The following is a 9756-nucleotide window of genomic DNA, read 5'->3' on the forward strand; positions in this document are numbered from 1 at the left end:
ACACAGCTGATTCAAATAATCTACTAATCATCTAGCTTTGATCATTTGAATCAGCTGCTATAGTGTGTGTGTTCTGTTAGTGGTGGTTTGGAGCAACCTCAGATCAGGCCGGATACAGCAGGAACTGTGACTTGGGGTGTGTGTGTGTGTGTGTGTGTGTGTGTGTGTGTGTGTGTGTGTGTGTGTGTGTGTGTGTGTGTGTAGGAAACGGCCACACCTCAGAGGGAGAAAGACAAAACATCCTTTGTAAACAGCCTCCATGGTAGCAGGAAGGAATAGGTGTGTGTGCGGGTCTGTCTGAAACTGTACCTAAAAATACAACTGTTTGCAGATGATTTCACAAAGTGGACTGACTAGAGTAGACTATACACAGTGTTTCCCAACTCCAGGCCTCCTGTAATATAACTCAGTAACATGTGCTCTGTTAGTAGCTATGATATAGGCCAGTGTTTCCCAACTCCAGGCCTCCTGTAATATAACTCAGTAACATGTGCTCTGTTATGTAGCTATGATATAGGCCAGGGTTTCCCAACTCCAGGCCTCCTGTAATATAACTCAGTAACATGTGCTCTGTTATGTAGCTATGATATAAGCCAGTGTTTCTCAACTCCAGGCCTCCTGTAATATAACTCAGTAACATGTGCTCTGTTATGTAGCTATGATATAGGCCATTGTTTCCCAATGCCAGGCCTCCTGTAATATAACTCAGTAACATGTGCTCTGTTATGTAGCTATGATATAGGCCAGTGTTTCTCAACGCCAGGCCCCCTGTAATATAACTAAGTAACATGTGCTCTGTTATGTAGCTATGATATAGGCCATTGTTTCCCAATGCCAGGCCTCCTGTAATATAACTCAGTAACATGTGCTCTGTTATGTAGCTATGATATAGGCCATTGTTTCCCAATGCCAGGCCTCCTGTAATATAACTCAGTAACATGTGCTCTGTTATGTAGCTATGATATAGGCCAGTGTTTCCCAACTCCAGACCTCCTCTACCCCCAACAGTACATATTTGTGTTGTGGCCCCGAACAAGCACACCTGATTCCACAAACATTATGCTGTTGGGGGTACTCGAGGACCGGAGTTGGGAAACACTGGACTATTATAATAATAATAATAATAATAATAATAATAATAATAATACATTTAATTTGTATAGCACTTTTCATTACAGAGTTATCACAAAGCTCTACTGAGGAAAACAATTATAGATATATACAATTAAAACAACGTACAATTAGAATCAAGGCAGGTCAAATAGCAATAGTGGGCTAGGTGCTAAATCCATTTTAGATTGTGTCTAGGACTATGAAAAAACAGTCTGTAGAAGTGGGTTTTAAGGCCTGTTTTAAAAGTTCTGAGTGATGGAGCGGCTTTCAGATGGTCAGAGAGAAGAGACAGGGAGCAAAGGGCTGGGTCCCCCATAGTTCGGAGACTTGGGGACTAGAAGCAGTAGGGAGTTGCTGGAGTAGAGAGTTCGAGGTGGCTCGCTGATTGATATGAGGTCGCTGATGTATGTGGGGCTCAATCCATTCAAGGCTTTAAATACAAGCAGGAGAATTTTGAAGTCGATGCTGGAGTTGGGCCAGGATCGGGGTGATGTGGTCTGACTTCTTGGTCCTGGTCAGGACCCTGGCAGCACTATTCTGGATTAGTTGAAGCCTTTGTAGTGATTTGGCTGGGAGGCACCCAAACAACACGTTGCCGTAAGATTAAGCCGTGGATGGTTTTCTATGCGTCTGGCTGCGGGAATGATGGTATGACCTGGGCAATGTTTTTAAGATGGAAAAATGATGTTTTACATATTCGTTTTTTGTGGGCATTGAAGGACAGAGAAGGATGAAACTTGACTCCTAGGTTGGAGACGACAGAGGACAGGTGGGTTACCTGGCCATTGATTGTAGGGCAGATGTTTCCAGCACTAGTGACCTGCTTGGGTGTCCCAATAAGCATTACCTCAGTCTTGCTGCTGTTCAACTGAAGGAAGTTCTCTTTCGTCCGCTCCCTGATGTCCTCTAGGCAGCTGCTGAGTTTAGCAATGGCAGAGATGGTGTCCGGTTTGGTGTTAATATATACTTGGGTATCGTCAGCGTAGCAGTGGAAGTTTATGTTATAATCGCTGAGGATTTGGCAGAGAGGAAGCATGTAAATTAAAAACAGGATAGGCCCCAGCACTGACCCCTGTGGGACGCTGCATATGACTGCAGACTCCTCCAATCTGGACTCTCCAATAGGGATGTATTGCTTTCTATTGGAGAGGTAGGAGCTGTTTCAGAGATGTTCCAGAGACAGCAGTGTGCTTTTTGAGACGCTGCAGGAGGATGGTGTGTTCTATGGAGTCAAAAGTAGAACTGAGATCTAAGAGGAGGAGGATGTTGGGAGATCCAGAACCAGCAGCCATCAGTAGGTCGTTGGTAACTTTAACCAGAGCTGTTTCGGTGCTGTGCAAGGGCCGGAAGCCAGACTGGAAAACCTGATTAGATGACAGATGCGATTGAAGCTAGTTCGCAACCACTTTCTCCAGTACTTTTAATAGGGAAGGGAGGTTGTACAACGACCTCGCCCTTATCAGGTTGTGTACTACAGAGACAACAACACCATCTGCTGGAGAGGATAAAAAAGGTTATGTTCCTCATAGAGCAGATTACCTTTCTAAAGGTAAAGACCCGACCAGACCAGAACCGTACTCAGCTAACGCTGATATTTTCTTGTCACATTGTTCTTTCCAGCACAGTTCCTGCATCTATAGTGGATGCTAAACCAGGCGAGTGCAGTACAGCTTGGTTCGGCTCAGCTCGGCTCAATAGTGTGGAAAAGGTATAGAACACCAGACAACACGAGAGCATTGGCCAACTAGAAAAGGGAAATAGATTTGTCTCAAGCAACTCCACCTTTGAGGTTAGTCAATATTTGACATCCATTCATGTGCTTACATCTATTAAATGCTTTGTTCACCTGTATTGTTCACCTGCCTGAGGACATTTCAGCTAACTCTAGTACAATGTATCACATTTCTTGTGAGATGTATGTTTTAATTGTATGTTGTCCCTGTCAAATAAAGTGGTAGTACAGGGTTGATTTTACAATGAAATAGTCTAGGAGAGGAAGCCAGGGATTAGTTTTGGACTAGACTCATATGTAATTTACACAGGCAGCCCAATTCTGATATATTTTCCACTAATTGGTATTTTGACCAATAACATCAGATCTTTTTAGTCCGATATTTTTCAGAGCTGATCTGATTACTGGAAAAAAATCTGTCTAAAAATAGCCTTGGTGTGGTAGAGCAAGTTGGATGTAGTGAGGGGTTACTTCTACCACTAGAGGGCAATATAAGCTTACATTTCAATTCGGCAAGCTGTTCTCAATATCAAGCCCAGAGACATATGGAATAAGAACAAAATTGTATGTTTGTTTAGACACCAGAAAATGTTTGTTTAGACACAAAAAATCCTATAGAGGTATCTGAAATGTTAATGTTGTGCGTTGTTTTTGTGATTCCTACTTCCTTATTGTATGTTATTTCTCTCTCTCTCTCTCTCTCTCTCTCTCTCTCTCTCTCTCTCTCTCTCTCTCTCTCTCTCTCTCTCTCTCTCTCTCTCTCTCTCTCTCTCTCTCTCTCTCTTTCCCCTTCTCTTTCCCTACAGTCTGGTCATGAAATTATTCTTTCATATGAGTTGTTGGCACCACTAGCCATCACCAAGGGAGGAGGCTAAGCAGTCCTTTAGGGTTAGGGTTAGGAGTCCTTTAGGGTTAGGGTTAACAGTCCTTTAGGGTTAGGGTTAGCAGTCCTTTAGGGTTAGGGTTAGCAGTCCTTTAGGGTTAGGGTTAGGAGTCCTTTAGGGTTAGGGTTAACAGTCCTTTAGGGTTAGGGTTAGCAGTCCTTTAGGGTTAGGGTTAGGAGTCCTTTAGGGTTAGGGTTAACAGTCCTTTAAGGGTTAGGGTTAACAGTCCTTTAGGGTTAGGGTTAACAGTCCTTTAGGGTTAGGGTTAGGAGTCCTTTAGGGTTAGGGTTAACAGACCTTTAAGGGTTAGGGTTAGCAGTCCTTTAGGATTAGGATTAGCAGTCCTTTAGGGTTAGGGTTAGCAGTCCTTTAGGGTTAGGGTTAGGAGTCCTTTAGGGTTAGGGTTAACAGTCCTTTAAGGGTTAGGGTTAACAGTCCTTTAGGGTTAGGGTTAACAGTCCTTTAGGGTTAGGGTTAGGAGTCCTTTAGGGTTAGGGTTAACAGACCTTTAAGGGTTAGGGTTAGCAGTCCTTTAGGATTAGGATTAGCAGTCCTTTAGGGTTAGGGTTAGCAGTCCTTTAGGGTTAGGGTTAACAGTCCTTTAGGGTTAGGGTTAACAGTCCTTTAAGGGTTAGGGTTAACAGTCCTTTAGGGTTAGGGTTAACAGTCCTTTAGGGTTAGGGTTAGGAGTCCTTTAGGGTTAGGGTTAACAGACCTTTAAGGGTTAGGGTTAGCAGTCCTTTAGGATTAGGATTAGCAGTCCTTTAGGGTTAGGGTTAGCAGTCCTTTAGGGTTAGGGTTAACAGTCCTTTAGGGTTAGGGTTAACAGTCCTTTAAGGGTTAGGGTTAACAGTCCTTTAGGGTTAGGGTTAACAGTCCTTTAGGGTTAGGGTTAGGAGTCCTTTAGGGTTAGGGTTAACATACCTTTAAGGGTTAGGGTTAGCAGTCCTTTAGGATTAGGATTAGCAGTCCTTTAGGGTTAGGGTTAGCAGTCCTTTAGGATTAGGATTAGCAGTCCTTTCGGGTTAGGGTTAGCAGTCCTTTAGGGTTAGGGTTAACAGTCCTTTAGGGTTAGGGTTAACAGTCCTTTAGGGTTAGGGTTAACAGTCATTTAGGGTTAGGGTTGACAGTCCTTTAGGGTTAGGGTTAACAGTCCATTAGGGTTAGGGTTAACAGTCCTTTAGGGTTAGGGCTAGCAGACCTTTAGGGTTAACAGTCATTTAGGGTTAACAGTCCTTTGGGGTTAAGGTTAGCTTTCCTTTAGGGTTAGGGTTAACAGTCATTTAAAGGTTAGGTTTAACAGTCCTTTAGGGTTAACAGTCCTTTAGGGTTAGGGTTAACAGTCCTTTAGGGTTAGGCTTAAAAGTCCTTTAGGGTTAGGGTTAACAGTCCTTTAAAGGTTAGGGTTAACAGTCCTTTAGGGTTAGGGTTAACAGTCCTTTAGGGTTAGGGTTAACAGTCCTTTAGGGTTAGGGTTAGCAGTCCTTTAGGGTTAGGGTTAGGGTTAGGGTTAACAGTAACTTAAAGGGTTAACAGTCCTTTAGGGTTAGTGCTAACAGTCCTTTAGGGTCAGGGTTAACAGTCCTTTAGGGTTAGGGTTAGGGTTAGGGTTAGGGTTAGGGTTAGGGTTAACAGTCCTTTAGGGTTAGTGTTAACAGTCGTTTAGGGTTAGGGTTGACATTCCTTTAGGGTTAGGGTTAACAGTCCTTTAGGGTTAGGGTTAACAGTCCATTAGGGTTAGGGTTAACAGTCCTTTAGGGTCAGGGTTAACAGTCCTTTAGGGTTAACAGTCCTTTAGGGTTAACAGTCCTTTGGGGTTAACAGTCCTTTAGGGTTAACAGTCCTTTGGGGTTAAGGTTAGCTTTCCTTTAGGGTTAGGGTTAACAGTCCTTTAAAGGTTAGGGTTAACAGTCCTTTAGGGTTAGGGTTAGCAGTCCTTTAGGGTTAGGGTTAGGGTTAGGGTTAACAGTCATTTAAAGGTTAGGTTTAACAGTCCTTTAGGGTTAGGGTTAACAGTCCTTTAGGGTTAGGGTTAACAGTCCTTTAGCGTTAGGGTTAATAGTCCTTTAGGGTTAGGGTTAACAGTCCTTTAGCGTTAGGGTTAATAGTCCTTTAGGGTTAGGGTTAACAGTCCTTTAGCGTTAGGGTTAATAGTCCTTTAGGGTTAGGGTTAACAGTCCTTTAGGGACCATTGACTTCTACTTGATGCAACCAGTAGCAGGGAGAGAAGCTTCACAACCTGACCTGTGTGTTGGTTTTGGGATCCTTGTGCCCAATGATTCATACACACCGTTCCCTCAATTGGTTGCTTTTAGAACCTGCGTCTTCCTCGTCACAGAGGAACCCTCTGTGTCTCTGTGTGTGTGTGTGTGTGTCTGTGTCTGTGCGCATGTGTGCATGTGTGTGTATGAGTGCGTGTGCACGCGTGAGAGTGTGTGAGACTGCGGACTGCGAGTTAGACTTCATTCATTCATTCTAGCAGACTGCCTGGCTGTTCATGAGCTCATTGGGGTCAGGTTTATTCATGCAGAGATGCTTGTGAAGGTCTGGTCTACACTGACCCTGAGTTAAATATACAGTAGCCTACAGTATTTAGTAATCTGTGGGTCCCCTGCCCTAAAACATAAGAAACAAAAGTCCATTCATAGGTAACAAATATATTTGTGTACAATTATAGTAATATATGTACTGGTTTCTAGAAATACAGTGAAGGCTCTCATCACCTGTGAGATATGACCTGTTAGTTAGAGAAACGACTTCTCATATCATCATTACTGACTGTGTTAGAACTGCATGTCTTTAACTGTTTTGATCAGTACTGTTAGAACTGTATGTCTTTAACGGTTTTGATCAGTATTGTTAGAACTGCATGTCTTTGACTGTTTTGATCAGTACTGTTAGAACTGCATGTCTTTAACGGTTTTGATCAGTACTGTTAGAACTGTATGTCTTTAACTGTTTTGATCAGTATTGTTAGAACTGCATGTCTTTAACTGTTTTGATCAGTATTGTTAGAACTGCATGTCTTTAACTGTTTTGATCAGTACTGTTAGAACTGCATGTCTTTAACTGTTTTGATCAGTACTGTTAGAACTGCATGTCTTTAACTGTTTTGATCAGTACTGTTAGAACTGCATGTCTTTAACTGTTTTGATCAGTACTGTTAGAACTGTGTACATCTTTCCCTCACCAGGATGATTCTATAACTTTCCCTCTGTAGGACTTATCTGAGCATATGTTTCTCTAACCAGATCTACTCTATGCATGTCTTTCCCCTACTAGATCTACTAGACTTTATAAAGTTGTTCCTGAAAGGCACATGTTGGCTATAGAGCATCTATTCCTCCTTAGAGGTATGTACAGTATACACACACAGACACTGGCTGATGCAACTACACACACACACAACCACACACACAATCCCCTCCCCAAACACCCCTACACACAGTCGGTGAAGACTGCAGCATTGTGCGACACAGAGTAGGTGTGAGGTCAGACAGTACTAAGTGCTCCCTCTGGATTTGGCTCACAGGAAAAGACCAATGATTTGGAGGACTGGAGCTCTGAGACAAGCTCTTGTGTCCTCTAGCCAGCTGGGAAAAGGAGGGAGAGAAGGAGGGAGGGAAGGGAGGGAGGCAAGGAGGGAGGGAGGGAGGGCGGTAGTTACAAATGCCCAATCTAACTCACTAAACTCTGACCATGCTTTTAGAGAAACGTCAGATCTGCTCTGTGGAGGAGAGAAGTATTAAACAGAGGTAAACAGCTTAAGGTAAAAATCCTAAGGCACAGATCTAGGATCAGTTTACACGCTCTGATTTCTAAAAAAAACTGACCTCAGATCAGTGTCTAGAAGCAACTTCTTCCTACTTTGAGATCTCATCTGTCTCAGCATATTTCTCTGGATTACTGGACAACTATAACTAACCCTGGGTTTGCCGGTGTTAAACTAGACAACTATAACTAACCCTGGGTTTGCTGGTGTTTACCCCTGGACAACTATAACTAACCCTGGGTTCGCTGGTGTTAAACCCTGTTCAGCATGGCTGCTGTGGGAAGGAGATGATGACTGACTATGGTGAGTTTTTACCTCTCACGTTGAATACAAGGGTTGAATTGGGATATATTGAAACTGTTCCCAAAATGTGTCTTTTTCCAAAAAGATTTTTAAGAATCCATTTTTATGAACTTCTTTGTTGTGTACCACACTAAGGTGGTGAACATGTTTTCCAACTGCCCAAATTCAACTGAATAACTCCTTCGTGGAAAGACAGAGAATATTGTATGAAGTAACAGAGAATACTAACAGAGAATACTGATCATATCATACAATAATTCACACAACAATATCACATTGGTAATGTGTGTTTCTTTAACTTATGACTTTACTCAGGAAGAGCATTAAATCTATTACTTAGGAAGAGCTTTGAATGTATTACATGGAGTCCTGGGATCCGTAAAATACTTTGGATGATATTTTGCAACTATCAAAATTGGTTGCAGAGCAGTTCAATGGTGCACTTGTTGACCTTGAGAGATGGATGTGTGTATACAAGCACACACACACACACGCACGCACGCACGCACGCACACACGCGCACACGCGCACACACACACACACACACACACACACACACACACACACACACACACACACACACACACACACACACACACACACACACACACACACACACACACACACACACACACACACACACACACACACACACACACACACACACACACACACACACTACCTTCCTGAGTAGACCAATTACGTAACACTGTGTGTGTCCAGCAGCTCCAAGACATCTTTAAAAACACAAATAGCCAAGTGAATACAGGGGTGGATGGGCAAGGCTTCCTCTTTGGCTAACACACAGGGACACATTACATTGTTGGCCGGAGAATGCTAGCCCATGCTAGCCACAGACTGGACACACTTGCTATACACTGCATGCTTAGCATTCCACATAAACACACAACATAACGGAAACTGACAGTTATCCAGACTGAATCTCCACAGACTGAATTTAAAGGAAAACTCCTCCCCAAAACGATCTTCTGGTATTTGTTCCATTAGTCAATTGTTGATATAGTCCCAAAATGTCAGCAGTAAAGTTTTCAAGATATGTAACTTTCAAAATACAGATATACAGCCGGTATGATGCATTTTCCATCATATGAAGCAAAATACATCATACCGGCTGTATTTCTGTATTTTGAAAGTTACATATCTTGAAAACTTTATTGCTGACATGCAAAACACTTTGGGACTATGTCAACAATGGACTAATGGAACAGATACCAGAAGATCGTTTTTGGGTGGAGTTTTCCTTTACGTTAAAGGGGCAATCTAGGATTCCTACAACAACAAAGCGACAGATTTGATAGCTGAACTAAGTTCATGAGGCATGTATTGGTTAAATTCTTAAAGAATCAATGGCTATTTATTATTCCCATCCAACCAAATCCAGCTACAGGATATTAATACATTCATTATCCATGATTGAGTGACTATACAGAAGGCACTGTAAAGTTATTGAAAAGAAAACATTGTTATGTTATGTCCTTTAACCTAATATGGAACAACACACACTTTGTTTGCCTCCCTCATCTGCAGAGGTCCAGCCCCCTCTCTCTCTCTGAATCACGTTCTGTTGCACTCAGTAATGCCAGCTCATCGCTGCAGCTATGGGCAGAAAATGTGTTTTCTGTGAGAGCACTGGCATTCACGCATGCACGACTAGTGAGCGCAGCGCGCACACACGCGGGCGCATTCGCACACACACACACACGTACGCACACACACACACACACACACACACACACACACACACACACACACACACACACACACACACACACACACACACACACACACACACAGACACACACACACACCTTCATATACAGCCCTCTCTCTCTCTTCCCAATCCAAAGTTCTCAGAACAGTGTTACTGCTGTGTCCCATTACATCAGTACTTTATTCGTGTCAGAGGAAATTCCGAGTCACTCTGTAGTGCT

The sequence above is a fragment of the Coregonus lavaretus genome, assembly GCF_964263955.1.
Source record: "Coregonus lavaretus genome assembly, contig: HAP1_SCAFFOLD_1925, whole genome shotgun sequence".
Classification (NCBI taxonomy): domain Eukaryota; kingdom Metazoa; phylum Chordata; class Actinopteri; order Salmoniformes; family Salmonidae; genus Coregonus; species Coregonus lavaretus.